This window comes from Pan paniscus, chromosome 4 (assembly GCF_029289425.2).
Source record: "Pan paniscus chromosome 4, NHGRI_mPanPan1-v2.0_pri, whole genome shotgun sequence".
Taxonomy (NCBI): Eukaryota; Metazoa; Chordata; class Mammalia; order Primates; family Hominidae; genus Pan; species Pan paniscus.
In genome coordinates this window covers 111,755,512-111,780,940 of record NC_073253.2, presented here as the reverse complement: position 1 = coordinate 111,780,940, position 25,429 = coordinate 111,755,512, and the positions used below count along the sequence as shown (strand labels likewise).

Genomic DNA, 25,429 nt, shown 5'->3' with positions numbered 1-25,429 from the left:
CTTGAAAATAATGAGTATTTGAATCCTATCACATTTTTTGGAAAAAATATCAGACTGAGCATATAAAGATCAATCTTTTACATAAACAACCAGTGGAAGAAAAAGGGTTTTGTAAAACCTATGCAGTTTAGTGCAAGAAAATAAGAAAAACAGAACTTGCAATGAAAGGAAAACTAACAGAAAATAGTGAGATAAGAAAATTCCCAAAAACATTTACTCAATAAACTAAAACTGAACTTTAACCAGACAAAAGCAAAATGCATTCTATATCTCCTGTGAGTTTAAGATACATTGGGAAGAAAAATTGGCATGACTCATGACTTAAATAATTAAAATTTTATATAAAAACCAAGAGGTTAACAAAAAGTTCAGGCCAGAAGTAAAATAATAATTAAATGTAAAGTATCTGAACTGCAAAAATCTTAAAATAATTTCCACCACTGATGGAAATGGTTTTAACCATTCTAGTGGTGAAGATCAAGTTGTTGAAGGAAATCCATCAGTTATTATATATATTTTAGTGTGATTTGAAGGGGATTACAGGAGTAAAATTAAAGAAAGTCCACACACACACACACACACACACGCACAGAATTACTAAAATGTATTGCACTGAAGGACAAGTTAACCATACTAGAATCTAGGGAGCCATTTCTCAGGAGTACAACCTAAGAAGCAGGATGGAAGCTCTGCACACTGCCCAGTACAGCTGCAGGGGCAAGAGGTTTCTTACAAGTCATGACTATCAATGATTTGTTTTGTTCTCAGATTGCAAAACAGGGAAAATGCTTTCATAGCACGTCAGATTATGTGCCTACTCAATAGTCTATAGATCTTTAGCAACCTTAGAATTAGGAATATGTGACATATACTTCAGAACGAAAGCTACAAAAACAAAAATTACAGAATCAAACCAGGATTGCCTCCAACTTTAGGAAGCAGGACCACCGTATAAAGCTTGCCCAGATCGTCACAGCTAAAAGCCTGTTGAGAAAAGTTGTCTAGGGCCAAAGAAATAAATATTGTCTAGGCTTGAACTCTAGCACTGCCATTTTGGGGACATTGGGTTGTGGTAGATAAGAAGAATAGGGTGTAGATGTCTGAAATTATCTTCTATATAATGGAGAAAAATTTGCTTGATTGCAAACACACAATTGAAAATATTTTCTTAGTTGCTATGAATTACTTCCAATGAAAAATATGCCAACTCCAATAATTTATTTACAAAAAAAGGATATTTGTCTAACAAACGAGCATAGGCAAAGAAGGAAAAGAAAACTCTAGAAAATACATAGGAAACAGCATGGTAATAGGGTGCCCCTGTTGTGGAATAGGCCAGAGGTATTGCAAGTACACAAAGAGTAGCTACTAAGAAGTACATTCTAACAAATGTATAATGAGTTTAAGGACAGATAAAAAAATTTCAAACTTTTGTTGAAGGCAAAAACACATCTAATTGAAATTCTGTTCCTCTGAACAGAACGATCTTCAAGACATATGTAAAATAATAGGGCTAGAAGAACCTTGGAAAACATGGACCTGAAAATAATTCATTATCCCAGCACACTGAGGTGGCTCCACGTGAGTCTGACATCTCAGGACAGAAAGTGGTGTTGTGTCTTGGCAGTCCAAGTTGAGGACACCCACTGCTCATAAAAAAAAAATGAAATTAAATATTCAGCAATAAATTGTTTTGAGGAAGACAAAATGCTTTTAAAGGATCAACAAATACCTATCATTGCAAAAAAAAAACAAACCAATGAGCCCATACAGATGGATAAAGAGGCATAATATTCATGTGTAAAGTATTTGGTCCAAGTTTTTTTTGTGTGTGTGTTTTTTGTTTGTTTTGTTTTGCTTTGTTTTTGAGATGGAGTCTTGCTCTGTAGCCAGGCTGGAGTGCAGTGGCGTGATCTCAGCTTACTGCAACCTCCGCCTCCCGGGTTCAAGCGATTTCCCTGCCTCAGCCTCCCAAGTAGCTGAGATTACAGGCATGCGCCACCACACCCAGCCAATTTTTTGTATTTTAGTAGAGACGAGGTTTCACCACGTTGGCCAAGATGGTCTTGATCTCCTGACCTCGTGATCCGCCCGCCTCGGCCTCCCAAAGTGCTGGGATTATAGGCGTGAGCCACTGCACCTGGCCTGTTCCAAGTTTTTAGGAGCAGATGAAGCTATTAAACTTTTTGTTTGTGCCATCTGTCTATATTAATTCTCTGTATTTTCCCCATATGCTTACTTGCATACCTATATGGTTATTCTCTGTTTATTTCCTGTTTCTTTTCTCTCTTTTTTTCTAAATGTATTGAAATTTCTGAGAAGATGAAAATACCACCTTTATGGCTACTCCTAATGGCAATAAGCATAGTCACCAACATTTATTTAATGTTGGCTCTTTGTTCAATTAATCTTTGTGGCAACTCTAAAGGCACAAGTTACTTTATCTCCATTTGGGGGTTAAATCTGTTGAAATTCTGAAGAAGAAAGGAATTTTTCTCTAGGTCATGCAACTGGAAACCCTAGACTTGAACCCCTAGCACTGATATATCCTAAGGGTTCTAGTTCAGATTAGACTGATGCTAGAACCCCTGACCTGGTCTCCACAGACCCCTCAACACTGCTTCACGTGCAGAGCAGGAAGCACCAGGACATCCTTCCTAAGTGGTGTTAAGAACTTGATCTGATGAAGTATCCATGTGTCTTTGAGTAAGTCATTTAACTTCTCTGGAAGAACAGCTTCTTTACAAAGTAAGGTCACATGCCTCTTAGTTCACACATCCTTCCCAGTTCTAACTTTTCTGTGATTGTATTTTCTTTTACTGCCCTATTCTCAAGAAATGTATTTATTATGAACACATGCTGCAGTTTCCCTGTTGGTGGGTGTATATGTGTGCATGCATGTGTGCATGTGTGTGTAACTGTTGCAAACACTTACCTTCTAACTGCTGTTGGAGCTGCTTCCAGCTAAGTAGGTGTTCCAAATACCAGGCTGCTCTTATTATGGACTTGGTTTAAAGGAACGCCTATTCTTTTTTTCACACATGCTAATACAATGTCCATCTTTCCTCTCCTAATAGCCCATGAGTCTTGAACTTGGAGTCAGCAAAGTGCTGCCTTTGTACAGCACAAAAGAACACCAGTTTTGCTTTTTTTTTTTTTTAAGAAATCACACGGGGACTGAATAAAAAGCTTTTCGACCATTCAGAGGCTGCTTGCATTGTGCAGCTGTTCCTTGACTGCTGAGAACATCTCCCGCGGACAATGCAGTACCTGAAGAGAACACCGCACATGGAGCTATTCAAGAGTTGCAGGACTTGGGATTGTTGCCAGTGTCCTCTGTGGAAGATCGGGGGCCTTTTTTCTTGGTCAGACCCTGATAAGCATATTGCAGTTTGTGGCAGTTGTTGTTTTTTGTTGTTTGCCTGCCAGCATTAGTTTCACAATTTTATTGCAATGATGCATTCCCAACATGCTGGCACTTAGGGGATTTTTTTCTTTCCTCTTTTGGTCCCACCTCCGTGAAATGTACAGTGAGACTTTGATTGGTCATAGTCCACTCACAGTTCGCAATGTATTACTGTGTGGACTGAGTTCCCATGACTCGGGCTCCCCAGGACAATGTCTCTTTCTTCACCAAGCTGATGGTAAATATCTGGTTAGCTTCATCTATTTAAAACCAGCCAAGCAGGAATCCTAGTGCTGGAGAGAGGATTCTTTTTTTTTTTGTTTGTAAGTAAACAATGGACTCAGTTCTTCCTAACTAAAATTAAATTCCAATCACTCTTAAAATAATACCAGGAGGCTAATCCAATTCCAACAGGGGGTGGGAATGGGGTTGAGGGTGGCGGTGGGCGGTTAATAATGGCAAATTTACTGATGCTGGCTGCTGCTTCACCTCTGTGCCCAACATCTGTTTTCGTGACTGATGATTCTAAGAACTTTCCTATGCAAAGGAAATTATTATGTTACTTGTAGGTAGAAAGAACTGGCTGAACTAAAAGCCATGTGGGCATCTTTATCTGAAACGATTTCCTTTTGAGTCAATAGGATTGAGTTGACTGAGTTATTTGGGGGTTGGTATTTAATTTTTTAAGCATTTTAAAAATGCCTAAAAACTAAAAGGCTATGCAAAATGACCAGCATATCTTCTTGCTTTAGAATGGCATAAAAGACTTCTGCTTTAAGCAGTCTCAGTATATGAAAATCTGAATTGTTGAAAAATCAAGAGAGTAGGTGTAATCTGTTTTACAAAATCATTTATAGGAGCAGTCTCTGGAGCAGAAGCTCCACACCTGCAGTTATAACATGACCTATATAATAGCTGGACATTTGTTGAAAGTGCTGCCTCTTTCAACATCCCCCTCAGCTCAGTCTTAGCCTGTTTTTCAAGGTGTGTCAGGACCGCATGGAATTAGTAGGACATCTATTATAAATGGTGATTCTTTGTGGGTCCCCTTGAACCTTAGCTGATAGGATAGGACAGTTAGCATAACTGTGATATTACCTTGATCACCGTTTCTAATCATTCAAACTCCAAAGATCACATACTTATTAGAAACTCCTGCTGCTTACTCATACATGCTTACTGCAACCTCCTCATGCCACCATGCATTTTGCTCATCACTGCAGTTTCTATTTATCTCCACCCAAATCCTTTCTGTCCTCTTCCCTAACCAGCTGCAAACACAACTTTGTGTTGTGCAGGACTTGCAGTTCTGCATCCCACTTTCTACCCAGCTTCTCTGTTTCTCCCGCAGGTCAGTGACCTTATTAGTTGGTCTAACTTTGGCCTCCCCATCTGGGTAAAACTCTCCCCACCATCACTCCACTTCCTTCTCCTTCCAGGCTTTTGTGCTGTGTGCTCCTCTCACTGAGCTAGCAGCAGTCCATTGCCAGGCTGCCCTCCTTCCTTCCTTCAGGCCATCCTAGTCACTGCTCCCAACACAATGTTTGTGTATTTCCTGCAAAAGGATATGTATTTGTATTATGCTAAATGCTTTTCTCCCCCAGGCTGAGAGGCCTGATTTATGTATATGCAAGGATGAATTAGCATCTTTTCTGACATTTCAAATGCTACAAAACCTAAAATTTGAATTTCTTCAGGTACTCTTTTTTGAGTTACTTGTCTGGTCAGATTTCTGTAGTCCTTCTAGACAGTCCTTCTGCAGAAAAGTATAAAGTCTTCATCTGTTCATTCATTCATTCAGTAATAACGTGCCCATTCCTGGGCTAAGCAGTGGGTGTCCAGTGAAAAAAGGGACATGATCCAAGGACTCAAGGAACTCATAGCCTAGCGGGGACAAAAGATCAACCATCTAGTAAACATACAAGCTCATTTCCCACTACAGCTTATGGTCACTAGCATGAAAGGAGAGAACGGGGTACATTAAAAAGAGCAGTGTGGTGAGGAGGGGCTATCAGGAACCCACATAGATGATGATTTGGTCAAAGAAGCTCTGTCCTAGGCAGTAACATTTAAGCTAAGACCTGAAGGTGGAGAAGCCAGCCAGGAGCAGTGAGGGGAAGACTTCACTGGGGAGAGGGAGCGGAGTGTGCTCCAGAATATTTGAGGACTCAAAAGACAGGCTGGAATGTGGTGGAGAAGGAGGCATGAGCTCTCCGGAGCTGAGCATCAGAGTTGTGAGCCATGTAGATGTGGAGTCTATGTGTTGTTATAAGTGCAGTGGGAAGCATTGAAGGTGAGTGACATGGTCTGATTTATGCTGCACACATGTGAATTTCAGCAAAACAAAATGGTGGCAGCAAAGACAGGGAAGGGAAGGAATTCTAGTTAAATTTAGGAAGAATCAGTAAGGCTTGATGAGATAAAGCCATAGGATCCAGTAGATAGTCTGATTGCCTTTTTGAAAGTAGTTTTGGTGAAGTTACAGAAGGAAGAAAAAGATAGTTTTAGAATGAATAAGAGGTTAGGAAGTAAATGTAGGTTGTGCCCACCCTTGCAAGGTGTTTGGCAATGAAGGAAAGGACTTTGCCCTCAAGGGAAGAAAAGGTGGAGAGAAAGGTTCGTTTGGAATAGGGAGACAGGCATATTTAGGGAGTATCAGTGAATTGGGAGAGAATGAAATTACCAGAGAAAGGGCATAGAGATAGCTGCCTTGTGGAGGCTGGAGAGAATGAAATTACCAGAGAAAGGGCATAGAGATGGCTGCCTTGTGGAGGCTGGAGAGAATGAATTCCCAGCATAGGTGAAGGAGAGGCAGCCGTGGACCTAAGTGGAGACTGGAGGGAGTGAAGCCTGGAGGTGTGAGGGATGAAAGGTGAGGGCTGCTGGCCTCAGGACCTTTGTTTGTCCCCTGATAAAGATCCAGGCTTCTGCTTAAAGGGCAAAATAAATTTTGAAGAGAGTAGTAGGGTTTAGCTACCTCAGGATACTGAGAGGGGCTGCTTTCCAGCTAGAGAAAGGAGTGATAAGCAGTTAGCAGCTTTGCTAAATTTGTTTCACAGTCCTTCCAAACAGCTACATACTGTACAATTTTTCTCTGACAGTGCCGCCTCACTCCAGAGAAAAGTATGCTGATATACTTTGGAAAGATTTTCAATAAAAAGGGCTTTCTAAATAACTTTTAGTTTAACCAGGAAATCATTCAACCAGAACCCCCTTCCCCCAAGTATTCTAGTTAGTCAAAGTTTTACTGAAACATGTCAGCATTGAAAAATGCAAAAGGCAGCTAAGTAGGTCTGACTAAAAAGGCGTAAGAAATCCCATATCTGTGCACAGAGCAGCAGTGTCGAGTCTCTTCAACTGTTAGGCATTTCAAACCTGCCATCTCCAATGCACGACTAGTGGAAAAAAAAAAAAAGGAAAAACAAAGAAGGAAATCTATGACATAGAGTAGAAAGCCCATTCAGAGGGTTCCAGGGCACATGTGTGTATTTAGTTGTACAGAGCATTTTGAAATGTTGACTTAGCAATTAACTCAAAGCTTTGCATAGTTTGAATTAACAGTAAAAGATCAAAAGGCCAAAACTTTACCAAATAGATGTGTGATAGGATTTATTTTCAAACAGTCCTGTAAGAATTTCTGCCATGCCTACACAGGGCCAAGTTAAGATGTGTTTGTGAGCTCTTGGCAGAGGGGGTGGAGAAACCTGATCCTGCACTTTGTAAATTATAAACTGTTTACACCTGTCATCTCTGTCTGGGTCCCTGTTAATGATACCTTAACAATTGGCTAAGTGTGACAAAATGCTAAGAGCTGGCACTTTCAGAGCAACCACATCCAGAGGGATTGTTATTAATGTCCACTGGAGTTTGAGAGAATAACAAAGCACCGTGACATACAGAGGACTTTTTTTTTTTCTTTTCCAGTACCGATAAGTCTTTACTGATTCATTGATTTTCCTAGGGAAAAGAGAAGGGAAGGGAAAAGAGTCAGCATGTGTTACAAGATGGTTAGAAAATGGGAAAGGGAGTGTCCAGCACAGCAAAATCAACCATCAAATAAACACACCCCAGTGATGGGGTCACTGAAGCCCAAAGGGGCTCAATCTCCTGCAGTTCAGGACTGCGGGGAAGGGATCAGAAAAAGAACAGGCAGGTTACAGGCTACCCTTTCTCCCTCCCCATAAATTCAAGATTTCACACAAAACTTTGGTTTCCAGCAGTAAACATGGAGTTAGATTTGTCTGTCTCCTATTAAACAGTCTTGTGGCCACTTTGACATAAATTTCTTGCAGCTGCATAAAAGTATCTCAGTGACTTGGATATACATTCATATTCCCTTTGTTGGCCGCCTGACCCCACTTTGTATACCGAAGGCCCCCAATTGCTTCTTTCTACTTTAGGATTAAAGATTAAGTAGGCTTGATCCATCCAAAATACAGCAGTGTCTTAAGTGTTTGGCATAAATCACATCAAGAAATGGTGTTGACTCAGGAGGCTGGGAATGTTAGAAATGCTTGTTCCTCAGTGCCACAAAGAAATAGCACTCGAACATAAATTTAATTTTCTCAGCAAGGCAATTTTTACTTCTATAGAAGCATTTGACTTGTAAATACAGTAATGGTGAGAGCACACTTGAACAAGGGAGGGGAAGGGGTTCTTATTCCTGACGCAGGCGGTCCCTACCTCTGTGTTGTTCCCCTATTGGCTAGGGTTGGACTGCACAGTCTAAGCTAATTCCAGTTGGCTCTTTTAAAGAGAGCAGGGGTATGAGCCAGAGTGGCAGGGTGAGTGGCTTGGTGGGAAGGACAGTTAGGAACAAGTAACTAAAGGTGACTTAGGTTACAGGAGGTGACCAGAGGTGACTCAGGTCAAAGCAGGTGACCGGGATGAGTCAGGACAGAGCAGGTGACCAGGGGAACAGATGTGAACTACTGATTAAAACTGGTGGAAAAGGTTTACTGAAACTAGAAGCAAGGGGGCAAAGAGAACCAGGATGTTAAACTTTAAAATGGAGAATCAAAGAATAAGAGGGCTGAACATACTGAAATAATTCAACAAGAACCCCCTTTCCCCAAGTATTCTTTGAAGAAAAACTTGGGAATCACTATATCTAACAGGAGCAAGGGATGGAGGACGCCTAGCGTCAAAATTTTACACAAGGACTTTCACCACCAGATTTTGAATGTTTTTAGGAAGGTCCTGGGAAATGTCTCCAGTCGAACAGGAGGGCCTTTACACAAGGTAGATTGGGCCCGGGTGAAACATCCAGAGGGCTCCACGTGCCTCAGAGACACTGCACTAGACACTGCACTACAATTCCCAAAAGCTGGAGGGACCAATCTGCAAAGTGCAGTGTTTACTTTGTGTTGTAGTCATTGAGTCATGTCCATCTGACCTGCAGAACTGTGTAGAGATTGCATTTTTTAAAAAAACGTTATTGACCCCTTTTCTCTACTCTGCATCCCCCTAGTCCCCACCGCCTCCCCCAACCCCACACTCAACTCTAGTATAATGCCCTGCACATAGATTAATTGGCACTTATTAAATGTTTAGTGAATGTAAGATTAGGGAAATGACTATGATCACAGGGGCAATACACATAGTACTTAAGAATGTGAGCTTCAGAGCCAGTTTGTCCCAGGTTCAAATCCCTATTCCCCAACTTACTAGTTAGCACGTGACCTTGGGAAGTCTCCTCATCTGTAAAATGGGGATAATAATGGCATATATCTAAAGCTATTGTGAGGATTAAATGAGTCATTACACATCAAGAGCTAGGTCTGTGTCTGTCATACAGTAAACACACAATAAAATATTACTTTGCAAAAATAAATTCCTCTTGGGCAGAGAGAGCTTTTTTGAAAATATACCACCTAAAGAAAAGGCAAGCATGTATTTTTGGTCACTGATGAAAAAAGGTAATACAACTTCTGCATTTTCATTAGCCTGTTTTTAAAGGTAAAAATTTTAGATAAATGTGGGGTTTTACCCATCAGAAGTCCAAACAGTTTTAAATAAAACTGTATACAATTTTATCCTAAAAGCACCCATGAACGCAATATGAGTCTACTTTAAAAATAAGCTTCTAAAATATTTTTTTCTCTTAAAAAAGGCTTACCAGATTCTGTTTCATTTTGGAAACAAATTCACATCTGGGATGCCAAATCTCAATCTTAATATGGTATGGAGCAGCTGAGTTATAATTTTTTAACCTCCTAGAACACACAGACCTCTGATGGGAACATGGGAAAGGACATTTATCTTTCCAGCTGCATTAATATGAAATCCGTGATATTTTAGTGAGCTAAAAGATAATACATATTAAAAATTAAGACCATGCATAACAGGGAGTGCCTACATAACTACAAGACTGGAATTTGCACAATTACTCTCGGTACAGATTCTAATGTCTTTTACTAATTACTGGGAGCAATAGTGCCTTTTTATGTTGGCATGAAAGTAATGTAAACACTGAGATATTTCTCTTCTAAGATATTTAACATTTACAACATTTAGTTCAAATGAGTATATCTTCAAGGATATTGAATTATAGCCACTTTCTGATTGGGAAAACAAAATACAACTCTGAAAGAAAAGAGGGAAATGTTGATTATAAAATCGTTCAATTAATGCCTAGTTTTTGTTGTTGTTGTTGTCATTATTTTTATTTTTTCTTCTACTTTTATTTTAGGTTCCGAGGGTACATGTGCAGGCTTGTTACATGGGTAAATTGTGTGTCATTGAGGCTTGGTATATGAATGATCCCGTCACCCAGGTAGTGAGCATAGTACCCAATAGGTAGCCTTCCAACCTGTGCTCCTTCCCCCAACCCGCCCTCAAGCAGCCTCCCGTGTTTATTGTTTCCATCTTTGTGTCCATGTGTACTCAGTGTCTAGCTCCTGCTTATAAGTGAGAACATGCAGTATTTGGTTTTCTGTTCCTGTGTTAGTTTGCCTTCAGCTAATGCCTAGTTTTAAACCATAAAACAGCTCTTTCTTTCTCTCTCTTTCTTTTCTGAAACAGTGTGGATTTGTGGAAATTCTTCATGGTTTTGGAACCATTGAAAACTGAGTTTTAATCCTGCTTCTGATGTTCTCCAGCTGCGTGGTCTTCTTTTTTCCCTCCTTTATTATTATTTTAAATTGGCACATAAAAATTGTACATATTTATGGGATACTGTGTGAAATTTTGATACATGTATACAACGTGTAAGGATCAAATCAGGGTAATTAGCATATCCATCACCTCAAACATTTATTGTGTTTTTGTGTTAGGAACATTCAAAATCTGCTCTTCTAGCTGTTTGAAAATATACAATAGGTTGTTGTTGTTCATTATAGTCACCCTACAGTGCTATAGAACACTAGGATTAATTCCTCCTATCTAGCTGTACTTTTGTATCTGTTAACCACCCTGTAGCAAGCCCTCCTTCTTCCCATCCTTCCTCACCTCTAGTAATTCAACACTCTCTTATAGCTGTGTCTCAAAATACTAAAATAACTGGTTGGAATATAAAATATTTGGTTAATCCCTATTCACACTAAACAGACTCTTTATTCACACTGGCCAGATTCTTTTTTGGTGTTTGTGTTTTGTTTTCATGCATGAGGTTAATAACACCCTTAGAGACTGTCTGAATGTCCACCCAGTACCAGCAGAGCCTTGGCTTATTATTATGCCAGTTTCACAACTTGAATCCGTTAGTTAATTTAACATGGTCAGAGAAAAACTCATTTGTCTTTTTCATGTGTTTCACAGTCAAAGTGACACAGGGTCAGGCATTATCTGCTGGAAGGGGATGGTGAAATTAAAGTCCCAGGGTACAGCCATTCACAGCGGTAGAACGGATGATTATCAGGCTGGATATAATTATAGAGCCACAGCAGTCCCCCACAATACACTGGCTATCTGCCTAGCACAAAGGTTTAGATCCCTAATTTGTTGCAGGCTAGAATATCTGTGAAGTAGCCATGTATTTTTGTGTACCATCAATCACAACTTAGATAGGCAACTGCTGCTGTTTGCATTTTGGAAGCTTGGCGGCTGTTAAGCTTCTGCCTGCTTTTCAGACAGGAAGATAGGATGCAGGGCTGCAGAAAGGCTTTTAGTGGCAGAATGATGACACCTCTGCCAGGGTCCTATCGCAAGCTCATTAGCTGAGTGGATATTTGAGCCTAGTCAGTTTCAATACATACAAAGTCATCTGTTTCATTAAGTTAATTTACCTGAGCTGGCTCTCCTGACAATCAACTGCTTCTGCAGTATCTGCTTGATATTGTAAAGGCGAATGAGGATGGGGCTGGGCAGGAGGCATTGGTCAGCAAGGTACTGGGGTCTGTGGGATTGTACTTCCCTTTAACTGGGCACTTCCAGAAATCCACATTATATTTGTAAGCAAGAAACCTGGCTGCAAGTTTACTAAGGCTTGCTATTTACTTTTAGTTTCAGTGAATGAAATTGGGAAATGAGAAGCAAATCGGGTACTATATTAATAATTTAAGAATATTTTTCCAATTGTTAAGGAAGCGAAGAAAGGAAAAGGAAGCAAAAGAAAAGACTACACATTTGTTGGTTAGTTATTTAAACTCTACTGTTCCTGGAGAGTTCTAAATTGCTTTACAACTAGATTCACCTAAATGATATGACCTACAGGAGACTGTATCTGCAACTTATGTCTTGCAAAAGTTGTTAATTAAGGAAAAACCTGTATTGTTTTCCTTCCTTTGTTTGGTTCTCTAATTCGCATCTTTGTTCTTCTTTTAATATGCATTTGCTTTATGCTTTTTAGATTTGAGTGTTATTAAAATAGTAACATCTGAGTTGGACTTCTGCCTTTAGATTAGTTGGAAGCTGTTAAAATTTAATCTTATCCAAGGTTTTGTGCATCACAGGGTTGACTTTTAACTGAAAGTCGTTACTAACTGTCACGTTATACTGTTAACTCTGACTACGAAGACTAATCATTAGACTCATTAGAACCAACTGGTTTGACAAGAAAAAATAAAAGAATTGTTGAACCACAAAGAATATGTTAGAAAAACATTTGTATAAATTTGAGGTTAAATGTACACATTACCAACTTCTTTCTCCCAGCACACAGGACATCAGCTCTTAGGAAGAAGGTGGATAAGAATTTCTTCCTCAACCTCCCTTATACTTTCAACTTTTCATGGCTTATTGGGTATAAAAGATCATTGTTTTGAAAGTGCTTATGTGAGAAATACTTCCATGCAAGTAGAAAAAAGCCCATGTATTTCCTTGTATTGAAGCATTAGGAATAGTTTATTTTATTTAGCAAGCCCCAAATCCATTTGTTTTAATTTGGCAATATTCGTTTTTTGGCCATGTTTAATTTTCTTTTTCCAACATTTTGAAAGATCCAACTCTATCCATTTTTTAGGGCAGAAATATTCAATTGCTTCTTTTTTTTTAGTTCAGAAAAAATATATAATGTTAAGTATGACTGTGAAGAATTAACTTGTGTTTGAATTGATATTTTGCTGGAGCTTTAAGTAACAGTTTAAACTTTATTGTCAGGAGTAGACAAAATAAATATCATCATCTTTTTCACACCCAGGAGATTCGGGGCCAGCTATATCTTTCTCAGTTCTTATTTCGTTGTCCATATAATTGAATAAAATATCTAATGTAATATTAAGGTCACAGATTTAATAATACAGAACTTGGGGAATGCAAAATTTACTTTTCTCAAGATAACAGTTTTTTCCTCATGCTGGGCATTATATGCACTTAAGCTATGCCCTCAGCAATGTAACTAGGTCAGGGATTTCATAGAATGTGAAACTGCTGTGTTACTGTAAGAATACCAGCATCTTAGATTTCATGTATATTTCAAGACCTGTATTTGCAAGTAGAAAGGCAAATGCTGTGTGTCAGTCTGATGTGCGTTACCTGGGCGTGTATATAGAATAGGATTTTTGAGCTAGCACTAAGGGCTTTAAAAAAGAAAGCCTAGTGCAATCTATAGTAACTTCTTCAAGGGCGTCAGTTCATTATAAAGTGAGCTAAGTAAGTAATATAAGCCCCTTGGAAAAATTAAAACTTAAAATCTATAGCGTTTTTCTTTCTTATACGACGTATGTGTTTATACTTTATTTTGCAGCTTTTTATTGGTATACCTGTCTACTCCATAATTTGTAAATCCTCTGAGGACAGGGATTGTATTTCAGATCGTTCATTGATCCGTTTGTTTACCAATCAAACATTCATTTGCCCTTGCCAGGTTCACTAATGGTGTGGATAGATTAGTAAACAAATAATGTCAATTTGATTGCTATGATAGGGCTCACTCAAGTATTTTGAAAGAAAAAAGAGAGACATTAGTGGTTAGTTGTCAGTGGGAATCAGGGGAGACTTCACAGAGAAGGTGATGTTTGAAGAGTGTCTTAAGAAAAGGGTAGAAATTCACAAGGCAGAAAAGGGAAAGGATAGAAAAGTGGACTGGGGAGGGGCTGTTAATAGGAAAATGATTGAAAAGAAAAACCACAGTCATGGGAAGAGTAGTTCAAGACACAAAGGATAAAAAACATGGGGGGAAAAAGGCAAAGGAAGATCCAATAAGAGCCATCCCTCCAAAGCCCTCAGCCACCCACCCAAGTCAATCGAAGAGTGAAAAATTCTTAAAACTTTCTGTTAGGGGCAGTTTATTGAAATTCTGGTATATATTCTTAACCTAGGGCAGCTGGCTGCTAGGTGAAAAGATTCCAGAGAGGTTTTTAAATGCTGCTTCCTCCAGCCAGCCTTCATCTTTGTACTGGCCACAGCACCTGAAACAGTTCCTTGCTCATACAGACAATAAATGCTTAATTTGAATTGCTGAAAGTAAATAGAAGTAAAACGGCCCCTCCCTTTGAGGTGTTTGTAATGCAGTTGGGAAGAGAACTATAAGCCAAGTAGATAATGACTTATCACCAATGACTATAGGCTATTCCTCCTTTTTACATTGGCACGGTACTGAAAAATGTGCCCTCTTTTTCCCAAAGGAATAATTTAAGTTTCCACAAAATTTTGGTTAAACACTAAACTGCCGTTACCATCTTCTAAGAAATATAGGCAGCTCCAGTGCAAGACACAGAAGGCTGTGGGTGGGAAGTTTTGAGGACAGGGGGAAATTGGAACTACAGTAGGAAAATGTTTTTAGGAAACAAGGGATGGTATATAGGTATAGGAAACAAGTATACAAAATTCAAAATGCTGAAAGGTGAGGATACTTTGAGTTTCCAGTGAAACTCAAAGGATACAGGGGACTGAGAAGAAAATGGAAGCTTACATTAATTAAATAACTCTTCATGGGCCAGGAGTTCTTTATCCTAATAACAGCTGTACGAAGGGAAAACATCATTATCCCACTTTAGAGCAGAGAAACATGAGCCTTACACAGATTAAATAACCCAAGGCCACTTGGCCACTAATGGAAGGACTAGGGTGGAAGCCCACTAGAATATAAGCTCCATGAAAGCAGAGACCTCTTCTGTTCATGGGGAATACTCAGTGTCGGGAACATGCCTGGCACACAGTAGGTGCTGAATAAATATTTTCTTAAACAACCCAGACTTCAAAGGCCATGTTTACAAAGTGATCAGGGTTGAGTTAGTCACAGAGAAGATAAACTTTTGTCCTTGCTCCAGGAATAAAGAATTGTCTAGATAGGCAAATGGGCAGACATGCAAACTAAATAACAAACTAATGGCAAAATAAGATAAGAAAAATGAAGAGTTCAGAGATGCCATTGTCTAGATCTTTACCTAAAATACTTGTGCTAGTAGAAAAATGGTTTCCTTGTTTCCTTGTCATTGACCCAATAGCTATAACACAGCATAGAGCATCTGATCCTAACCCCTAAAGAATAAGCTCTAAAAATTGTGTGTGTGTGTGTGTGTGTGTCTGTCTGTGTATACATACCCATGTAATTATACACACATTCTATAGGAGGTTAGGAACCTATGAAAATAAATGGTTATGTTGAAAGATGTCTTTAACCCTAAGTGTAGCATTTGCTAGTGGAAACTCTGTAATTACTGTAATGTTTTTGGTGGTGACTGTTCATGATTTTTTTTTTTAAAGGTCTGACAGCTGCCCTCTTGATATTTATGTGTTTCTTGCTAGGGAACCTAAGATTCACAACCCGAGCTTGTAATGAGGAAAAGAAGACAATACAAATAACTTGAAAAGGAGTATGAATTGGATATCGTCAGAGAGACAAATCACATGTTCCATGCTGCTTTAATTGGAAAACAATTCTTTCATGGGGTTACTTTCCCTTCAGCTGAGATAATTAAGTCTGGACTGACACTGGTGACCAGCTACTGATGATAAATAGTTACTAACAATGCAGCAATCAGTAATCAAAATTTATATTTCCCAGGTTACCAGGGCACAGTTGAAGAGAAAAGTGGGTTTGATAAGGCTGGGAGATAGGCTTCCTCGTGCAGTATTCACATGGCTTCTTCTCCACAGCATCTGGGTGGGATAATTAGGTCTGCTTTATTTCAACCTTGTCATAAAAGAAAACATACCTATTGTCTGTGTTTGCGTTAGAAATACTTTGCACGCCCCATGCTGGAAAAGAAGTTTCTGTATGGCTCCCTGTAATTTTTAATGGATTAAATTATATTTTGTAAGTGGGTTGGCATGAGGGTAGGTTTCAATGTCCAGTTGTTATTGGACATGAAATAAACTTAGATATTTTTAAAGCCACTCCATGCAGCTGGCACAAGTAAAGGTTTTTGAATCATGGTTAATTATCCCTGGCTGTGGCTGAAGGCATTGAAATGAAAGGGATTAAGATTGTAATATGGATGCCACTTGTATTTGTATCAGCGGCTCCCATATTTGTCTACTCACTAGAATCACCTGGGGTTCTACTAAAATTTTCACAGCCCAGGTCACACCCAAGCCACTTAAGTCAAAATCTCTGGGTATGCAACACAGACATCTTTAATTTTTGAAACTCTCTAGGTGATTCCAATGTGCAGGCAAGTTTGGAAAGCACTGGTCTATCCTCACAGTTTTATGCATATTTTTGCATTTGGTTATGGATAGAGCAGCACGTACTGGTGGAGTGAGGCAAGAGAACATGCACACTCCTATGGGTGCCACCTGCCTCCAAGGTTCAAGCTGCAGTCCAGTTTGGAATCAGAAACTGCTGTCTAGGCCGGGTGCAGTGGCTCATGCATGTAATCCCAACACTTTGGGAGACTGAGGCGGGTGGATCACTTGAGCCCAGGAGTTCGAGACCAGCCTGGGCAACATGATGAAATCCCGTCTCTACAAAAAATACAAAAATTAGCTGGGCATGGTGGCGCGTGCCTGTAGTCTCAGACTCGGGAGGCTGAGGCAGGAGAATCGCTTGAACCCGAGAGGTGGAGGTTGCAGTGAGCAGAGATTGCATCACTGCACTTCAGCCTGGGCAGCAGAGCAAGACCCTGTCTCAAAAAGAAAAGAAACTGCTGTCTCCCACCCCAGTAAGACCTTAAACCCCAAGAGAAAAAGCATAATGTGACCCACCCGGTGAGAAAAGCAACCTCAAAGTGGTCGAAATAGACTCGACTCTGAGGAGAAGGAGAACCAAAAAAGGAGGAAACATGCCTTTGCTCCTTTCTTAGTGTTTAGCTCAGTGTTAGTTGAATAAACAAATAAAAAGAGAAAAGAGGAGGTGGTCATGTGCAGCTGAGCTCCCAGAAAGGGTACTGGGATGGGATGGAGGAAACTCATTGACCACATCCTTGCGCAGTGGGCACCTCTCCACACTGCCCTCCTCGCTCTCCTGATGAATTCTTTCTTTTCTCTCTAGTTTAGTCAATCTCCTGTCTTCTCTGGGAGCAGTCATTCTGAGATGGTCAAAGATGACCGTCTCAGGGGAGGACACTCATTCAGCTTTTAAAATGTCAGGTGTCCTTTGGGGATGCTTCAAAAGCAGCATTTGGGCTTCCTTTGCCATAGGAAATGAAGAGGAAGAAAGGCCAGTGAAGACAGAGAACAAGGGGGCAGGTGCCTGCCCAGAAATCAACGTGCAGATAGAGAAGGGGGAAAAAAAAAGAGTTCCCATCTGCAGTACTGGAATCCCACTTATGGAGCATAAAATAAAAAATATGAAGGTTATTTGCTTTGAGCTCATCTGATTCTTTGTGTTAGACTGCACTGTGGCCTGCCTTTCTGAGTTTGCTACATTTTTATTTGAAAGCTAATAAATTAGCCATTCATATGGCACGCAGGCGGGTTTATAGTGCTGTGTAAACCACCAGCCACCATATACATCCATCTGCATCACAGATCGACTAGAATTATCACTACTGACACCACAATGCCTATAAATTCCCTCACCCGCATCCTGTATTCCAGAATATTTCTATTGGCTGACCATACTGGGAAGAGACGGGATCCTGGGAAAAATCCTTTTTTCTTTCTAGTTTAGTGGGAACTGGCAGGTTATCAGTAGGTCTAAGCTCTAGGTTTGCCTCTAGAGACAAAGAGTTTAAAAAATAGTAACTAGTTTTATTTTGTTCTAAAAAAGAAACACATGCACAAGAAAAATATTGCCAATAAAACATAAAAATGTACAACATAAAAAGTGAGTTTCTTACCCAAATCTGACCTCCTACACCTCCTCCCTCAGAGACACTGTTACTAGTTGCTTATATATGAGAACTGCAATATTCACAACACTTTAAAAAGTCAGTCAATCTTGGCTTGTATTTCAAGTTTCATTAACAAAAAATAGCCCCCTTTACAATCACTGGGGTACTCAATGCACTGATATTTAAAAATACCCAAAGCTATTTGGATCAAAATCAACAAATATTTAATAAGTACCTTCAATGTGCACAATGTTGCCTAAACAAGCCCATTTCTAATGAGGATTTTACACATAAATGTTTCATACTTTTTTTCTGGTGTATAACAACTAATCTAAAATTATGTTAGTGAAAGGGTAGTCAGTCTTTGTTTTAAATGTTTTTCTCAGAAACAAAAATGATCTCTTTCTCTCCCTCACCCCTCTAACTTCTCAGCCTTTCACACATTCTCTCATTTGAGTTCTGTTTTAAGCCGAGACATCTGGGTAGGTGGTATGTTCTGGCCAGAGTACTCTCTCTCATACCTTCCCCAGATGGATTGGCTCAAGGATCTAATATTCCCCAAAGAAATAAAACATCCCCCAACTTGCCATTGAAGAAGAGCTGCAGTGCTTTCTCTTCTAAACACACATGTGTTGAAGGATGAGAGACGGTCATGACAGAGCCAATGTCCCCACCCACGACTTGTCTGCAGAGGGGGAGACTTCCAGTCTGTAGCCCACTGCAGGATACTAGGCTGACTGCACAGCCCCGTTACCCCTCAAACTCCAGCCAGCTACATCTGTATGTCTTGTCTCCAGCTGGCTGGCCCAGCTGTTCTGGTGTCAAAGAAAGTTATGAGTCACTGGGAAGGGCTTTGAGACAAGAGTAGAGTTAAACCATCTCCTGGGGTCTGTGTGTCATTGGCAATCGAGCCTTAGTAACAAGCCAGTGCTTGACATTCCCAGGAAGGCCACATAACCAGAGCTTCACTTTGTATTCCACACTCAAGACCTCTGGGCTTTGCAGTGAAAAAGAGGTAGAGCTGTATAGATGCTGGATGTCTCCATCCCTAGAGACTTTCTGTCATTGGCCATGATGTTCATTAGGTTCTTGCCATCTGTCTCCTTGCAAATGCTTTTTGGCTGTAGATCTATATCCTATACAATCTGGTCAAACTGGGAGACAATGAATGAGGATTGGCCAAAGCCTGAGGACTTTCTTTTCGTCTTTTGATTCCAGGGACATTATTACAACAGAGCCCTAGGAGCAGCTGCCAGCAAGAGTTTGAGTCCACAGCAGGATCCTTCTGGACCATCTGTGGCTTCCTGCTCTGAACAGTACTTCCTCAGTACGTGGGAGGAAAGACTTGTCAGAGGATCCAAGAACCATAGGCAGTCAGGTTCTCCATGGGGACCCTAAACGTTGTCTGGTCTAGCCCTGCATCCCGTGTCTAAATTCCTGGAGAATATTCCTTCTGTCCTAGCACTCATCTGGCCTCCCCATCCCCTTAGGTAGGCTAGTCCATGTGTGTGTTACAGGGGCTGCTAGAAAGTTCCTCCCTATTTGGAGCAGAAATCATCTTTATAGTTTCTACCCATTGATCTTAGGTCTACCCTCACAACTGTCCTCTAGGTTTCTCTTCAGATATCTGAAAATGCCAGTCTCTGCCCCTTGCATCTCCCCTTTTCCTTGTTTTAGTACTGATTTTTCAGAAATTGTACTGATACTCTTTTTTTAGAGCTTCATTCACTATTTAATGAATATTTGTTAAGAGTTTACTGTACATTAGACTTTGTTCTTGAATGGGAGGGATACAGTGATTAATAAGACCAATTTACCCAGATAGAGCTTACATTCTAGTGGAGGGGAGAAACAGACAAAAGCAAGTAATACTATAAATGAGAAAATCTCAATTAGGAACAAATCCATTGCAGAAATGTAGAATAAAGTGATGAAAAAAATGCATTGGGCTGCTTTGGGGGCTCAGGGAAGGCCTGTCTGAGGAAGTGACATTTTATGATCTTGGAAGAAAGATCATTCCAAGGTGAGAGAGCAGAAAGTCCATGAGGCAGGAATGAGAGCTTGTGCATTTGAGGAAACCAAGGCACAGGGGCTGGAACAGAGTGGGAAATTGTGGAATGGAACATGATGGGGTCAACCAGTTGGGTGGTGCCTTTTGTGCCCAGAATAGAGGGTTTTAATTTTGTTGTTAATACATTAAGAAGCCACTGGAAGGCTTTATGGAAGGCAGGACATAACATGATCTATGTTTCTAAAAGACCATTGGTTGCTGTGTGGAGATTAAACTGAAGGAGGGCCAAGTGGAAGTAGAAAGACTAAGTAGATAGCAATTGTCATAATGAGTGAGGAGCTGAGGTTAGGTTAGATTAAGAGGATTGTAGGTAGAACATAGGGAAGTGGGCAGATTTGGCATGTGCTTTGGAAATAGAATCCATACTTGGATATTATGTCTCTTGGTCCTCTTAACTCACAGTGTTTTATGTAAGTATGTATTATATGTATAATGTATGTGTGTGTGTGTGTGTGTGTGTGTGTGTGTGTACACACACAGCATCGTTATAGCCACTTATGTACAGTCTGCAGTGATCTGGAGACTTCCCAAGGGCAGAACCCATGGTTGAACCCATGACCCCAGTATCCGCACTGTTCCCGCACAGTGCCTTGTCTGCACGTATTAGAAACTCAGCCATTTCTAAAGTGACTGAATTCAATGAGTGAATGAATGAGTAGAGGAAAATTACTAACAAAAGCTGTTTCTGGGTTTAATTGAACAGTCAAAGGAACATCCTTTCAATGCCTACACACTTGTACGATATTTTCTCACATCTCATGTTCTTGCTTGTACCTCCCAAAACACTAAAAAAGTACCCTGTGGTGTACAAAAGCAGTGTTCCTTTGGAATAGAATTACTTTCAAAAAATTTGAAAAATTATTGATAATGAGTCCTCAAATGTACCTTTTGTGTGAGAATGGAGGAGGTGTCCTTAGCTCCCTTACTTTCAAATAGTGGAGCAGTGTTCCAGCTTGGGGAATCTTGCAAGACTGGAGCTCAACACAGCACTTTGCTCTCTTCTCACTGAGGATTCTGGACGACACTCAACCTTTCTTTCATGTCTTAGTGCTGCTGGAAAGAGCTGATTAAATAGATATGTGAAGAACACATCTGCCTATTCTTGCATAACATTTTAGAATGACTTTTTTTTTTTTTAAACTCTTAGGAGAGATAAAGACTATGTTAACCAAGTAGGAAAATACCGTGTTTGAGAAAAAAGTCATTCTGCCTTAGTCTTTTAGTTATTCAAAGTGAACCTGGGGAATCTCTTTGAAAGACGTTCATGTGTTATTCCTCTCCATGTGTTCCATAGCTGTGTATTTTCCTTCTCATTGCTCAGAACTTGAAATCCTTACTAGTGAAAGCCTGGATGATGCAGGTGGACCTCTGTGCTTCCCAGTAACCAGGGCTAAGTAGCTTCTAGAGACGTGTATCCATTTTCTGTGCCTCCATTTCCTCCCAAAGAAAGGTAAGCACACACGTGCGGGGATCCTTGTGCTATGCTAGAGTGACACGCCTAGGCACGCCTGCAGGGCTGGGTGTGTGTCTCACACTCACTTTCTCTCTGATTTATCACCTCTCTTTTGTCTGACCCTCAGCACTTTAGTTTGGTTTCTTCTTGTCACACTCAAGCTTATTGGATAATTTCACTTTTCCTCCTTATTCTGGTCTGGCAGAGATGGTAATTATAGTGATTGCTGTGCTATTAATTATGGGAATGGTGATTTTTAAATTTGATTTAGGGGTTAATTGGTGATATTCATGTGCTGTCTTCCCTCCTGATAATTGGATTGCAGTAATTAACCTTGTATCCAAGTTATCTGATATTAACCATTTGCCTCAATTTTATTTCAGACTTAAAATTGATTACATTGTTGTCTGACGCCCAATGTCCACTTTGGGAGAAAGAAAGGTGAGGGACAGCCAGTGGAGGGCACTTCAGAGAGGAATAGGAGAGAGTCTGTCTTCCTTCTTTACGACCCCTACCTCTTGTCCAAGATAACAATTGTCCTCCCCAAATATTCCAGAAATCCAAATTCTTAATTTTAGTAACTAGTTCCTAAACTTCTGGGGTTATTCATCAAAAGAAAATTACAGATATTTGAAAATTAAAGGCAGGTACATGTAACAAAGCAGAGGGCAGATACTGCCAGTTGACAATTGCTTCTGATGCCAGGGATTGGAAAATGCCGTGACCAGGCATATTCCATTGGGGAGAAAATGATTACAGGCTCTGACATCATGGAATCTCCTTTGGAGAAACCATCACCAACTGCACAAAAACCCTGTGAAGTCTGTCCATTTTCTACAGAGAGAGGAAGGAGTGCTGACTCCCTTGTAGTTGGCCATCAGATGGGAAGAAATGCAGCTCACTCAGGTGGAGGGGTTGCTGAGCATGGGGAGGCAGTCACTTCTGCTGCTTCTGGATGATATCACTTACTTATGAGACGCTTTGAGACCTTGCTACCAAGATTACATCTGCTCTGGGAACATCACTTATTTTGTGGAAGTCTGCTCTTGTCGGTCCTTTGGAGAGGGGCCTGGAAAACTGTCATTATAAGCCCAGAACATAGGAAATGAAAAATAAGTAACTCAGTCAGCAATTCCTCATCTCTGAATTATTCTTGCAAGTATGATATGACATACGCTTTTAAAAATATGTGAAATCAGATTACTTTTTTTTTAAATTCTGTGAGAATTTCACAACACACTGTGGAATAATTGAGAGACATTCTTGTTTTAGCAAAACCAGTGTTGGGAATTTACTCTCAAGGATTTCCTTTCTCCATCACTTTATATCCTGTTTTTAATCTCTTTAGGAACGAAGGCATGTAGTGTCCCAATCTTTTTTTTTTTAGAAACCCTTGGGTCAGATATGTTTCAGAATTTAAATTTTTTAGATTTTAGAAAAGTAACATGGGAAACATACACCAGTGGAGTCTGGAGCAATTTTTAATAATCATACCTGTTCATAATTTGCAGCAAAATGTATAAATATTCATCCTAAGAGGGATAAATAAGGACTACAAATGGTCTCATGCCAACTCAAGCTTGTCACACAATGAGTAGAAAAAACATTTTGGTTTTCACGGTTTGTTTTTGTTTTGTTTGTAATTGCAGGTAAGAAATTGTGTACCTATACTCCTGAAATGAACTTGGCCTCATCCAGATCTAGAGAAACAGGGGATAGCAAATCGTATTTTTCTTTAAACTTAAAGAGCCTCAGGGGAGACTTCAAAAACAATGAACACCAAAATGATTCCTCCAGATGCTACCTCAGTATGCTCAACCACTTCCCAAAGAACAGGACTGTTCTGTTTGTGCGGTGACCCTGAAGTCACCTGTTTAAGGAGTCAAGTCATCAAGTGGTAGAGACATTCAAACAAACCCATAATTTCGTAGAATTTATTTTCATTTGCTCTAAGGAAGCATATTTTCAGGATGTTTGGGGATAATTATTAATTCCAAAGATAGGATTTCACATTAAAAGCAAATGAACATTTTATGCGGTGGTATCCTAGAGTTGACTCTGGTTTGGGAAGAGGCACCTAGTGAATCGTCTTCTCTCCACCACAATTCAAACTGATAAACTGCCTTTGGAAAACACCTACGTTATTTTGCTAAGTAAATCAAGCCAGGCTAATGAGTCACTTTTTACATGTAAAGTAAATGAGCAAAGCCAATAAAGATATTATTAATTTCAGAAAAAAACCCTGAAATATCTATCAAATTTAATAATAGGTTTAAATGTGTGGGTTTGCAGTTTTCACCTAGCTCACTGAGACATAAAGCAGGCTTTTTTCGGATAAACGAAATGAATTTCCCCAAAAATGTGGGAAAATTATAGAAATTCAAGATATAATTCTTCCATATCATGTCTGTTCTCGATGTGTCTGGACATACACAGATGAACAGAAAATTTACTGTGTATATAGATACTTTACTGATGATAAGCACCAGTCAGCATCAATATCATGCTTGGTTATGGAGCAGATCCTGAAATGATATTATGCCTCTTTTTGTATAATCAGAAGCTTGTAATCAAATAGAAACTCTATTTTTGGCTTTCAGGGTTCTGGGAAAGCATCAGAGCTCATTGAAAGAGGCAGGAAATACAATGAGGGCTGACACAGGCAGCAAACACCAAAGGACCTGATGCCAACATTTTAGTTCAAGGAAATGTTTTCACTTTCTTCCTGATCTTGAGACTCTTTTACCAAAAATGTTGACAAACAACAAGAAAACAGTAAGGATTTATAGGGTGAGGTCGAAGTTTAAATCATTAGTGACTGATGACATTGTTATTTGGGGCTGTTATTCAGAGCTCAACGGAGAGACTTGCAGGTTGTTATTAATTCTGTAGGAGCCACGTTTGAAGTTGACTTCTACTCTAAAACCGAGGAAAGAACACATCCCTGCAGCCGTTTAAGCCTAAGCAATCCCAGGCAGAGTGGAGATCAGGAAGGTTCAAGTTGTGACTGGGAGACTGTATTTCTATTAACTATACTGAGAGTAAACAGAGGAGAAATTATTAGGGAGAGTCGTCCTGTCAAAGTTCAGCAATTGCTTTATTTTAGTTTAAATCCTCTAAGGACTTTGACAAAGGTATGTGGAAAACTCTAGGTGCTAAAATATCTCTGGTTTGCTCCTTTAAAGTCACTCTCCAGATATCTTTTTACTGGCTGGGAAAAATGCTTGGATTCAGGCATACTATTTTTTGCAGTTTGCTTCATTTTTAATAAAATTACAAAGAAAAAGTTAGGGAGAGCAACGCAAAAATAACCCATATACTCAACACCTCAAGCAAATAAATACCAATATTCTGAGCTTATACTTCAGAGCTTCCCCCGCCCCTTCTTCTCTGTCATATTCTTAGAAAAAATAGTAATCAGACACAATCTTTATTCTCAGCTGTAATATTTTAAACCAAACTTTCAGTTAAAGGAAAACATCCATGCATTACTTCAGAGAAATGTTTGAAATTCCTTAAGCAAAGAATGAAATAGTCTAATTTGAGTGTCTACAAATCCAATAAGCATGGAGTTGTCTGTTTTAACACCCTGCTGTCTTGGCCTGGCCCTTCTACCTGAAATGTCTTAGTTCCCACCTGCCCCCTCCACAGTGAACAGTCATGCAACCCTCTAAGGTTTTCTCCAACCAGAAGCCTTTGCCAGTCATCCCACCTTACATGCCTCTGCAACATCTTCACTTTCCAGGTGGTATTCTTGGCAACAGAGTAATAATTTCTTTTTGGAAGATTATTGTTAATTTGTTTATGTGTTCTATTTAGGAATAATGAGCAAAAGCTATGGGGCCCATCCACTGAATAGTGAGGTCCTGGGGGTGATGCAAGGGGAGGGGCTGTTTCCATCT

At 39.8% G+C, this 25,429-nt stretch overlaps 1 protein-coding gene across 6 annotated transcripts in view; it reads left to right on the top strand.

Annotated features, from left to right (window-relative positions):
- Positions 1-25,429, top strand: part of SEMA6A (semaphorin 6A) — a 132,043-nt gene that overhangs the window by 34,966 nt on the left and 71,648 nt on the right. For 2 of the 6 annotated variants that reach the window (XM_063604599.1, XM_055112562.2), the window contains exon 2: positions 21,396-21,524. The exons of the other annotated variants lie outside the window; for them this stretch is intronic. The gene's annotated coding sequence lies outside the window, so the exon portion shown is untranslated. The remainder of the gene's footprint in view (positions 1-21,395; positions 21,525-25,429) is intronic. 6 annotated transcript variants of the gene reach the window in all.